Below are 1,166 nucleotides of genomic sequence, written 5' to 3' on the forward strand. Positions count from 1 at the left end.
GTGGATGGGTGGGTGCACGGACCCATGGAGGGGTTGGGGGGACCGTGGATGGGTGGGTGCACGGACCCATGGAGGGGTTGGGGGGACCGTGGATGGGTGGGTGCACGGACCCATGGAGGGGTTGGGGGGACTGTGGATGGGTGGGTGCATTGACCCATGGAGGGGTTGGGGGGACCGTGGTCAGGTGGGTGCATGGACCCATGGAGGGGTTGGGGGGACTGTGGATGGGCGGGTGCAGGAGCCCTGGGAAGGGGCCGGGATGTGGGACACGGCGGTGCTGGGAAAGCCACCCTCGCAGGGCAGCCCCCCACTGCCAGGCCTCACCGTGACCCTCCCCATGTCTCCCCCAGGTCAAAGCCCAGGTGTGGATGGACACAAGCACTTGGCCCCGAGCCAGGGGCTTTGTGCTGCCCCCCTGGACCGGGATAAGCTCCGCAGCAGGAGCCGGCGCACGGGAGGTGACTGGGCTCCACCTGGGGTGCCACATCCAGGCCTGGAGGCAGCGTCTTCTCTGTGACTACGGGACTCGTTAGGCTCCTCTCCGTCTGCCTGGCGTAGGTGGAGAGTTCATGCACAGGCCTGGGTGCTGGTGACCTTTAGGTCTCCCCAATTTACAACTGTCCTTCAGAGAAGCAATGCTCATCCAGAGCTGTTCAAAATTCCCAACTGTTTAGCAAGTCCAGCCTCTGCGGAGCCACTGCTTGCTGGTCTCGAAGTGCTTCACGGACCCTCAGGAAGCAGCAGCTTGTGTGTATTCACCCCCTTTGCAAGATGAAACATGTAGCATCACCACCGCTGTGCAAGTTTTCGGATGTCCTACCACGTTATATAAGCAAGGTCAGACTGCCCACTGCGATCTGCAGGCGCGCGTGTCCTCCGTCCCCTCTCCTGGCCAAAACGGTGCTTACGCCAGCCCGGTGAGTCCTGAGAGCAGCCCACCTGGAGATGCTCTCCCTGGAGCTCAGAGCAGCAGCTGACCTGGATCCACACCTGGAGATGCTCTCCCTGGACCTCAAAGCAGCAGCTGACCTGGATCCACACCTGGAGACGCTCTCCCTGGACCTCAGAGCAGCAGCCGACGTGGACCCAGCCGGCGGGACATGTTTCCGGGCACCGGAGCTGCCGTGAAGGAGCTCTTGCCTGCGGAGGGAGGCACCCTGGCGCAG

The sequence above is a fragment of the Apteryx rowi genome, unplaced genomic scaffold (assembly GCF_003343035.1).
Source record: "Apteryx rowi isolate R43461 unplaced genomic scaffold, aptRow1 scaffold_19, whole genome shotgun sequence".
NCBI lineage: Eukaryota > Metazoa > Chordata > Aves > Apterygiformes > Apterygidae > Apteryx > Apteryx rowi.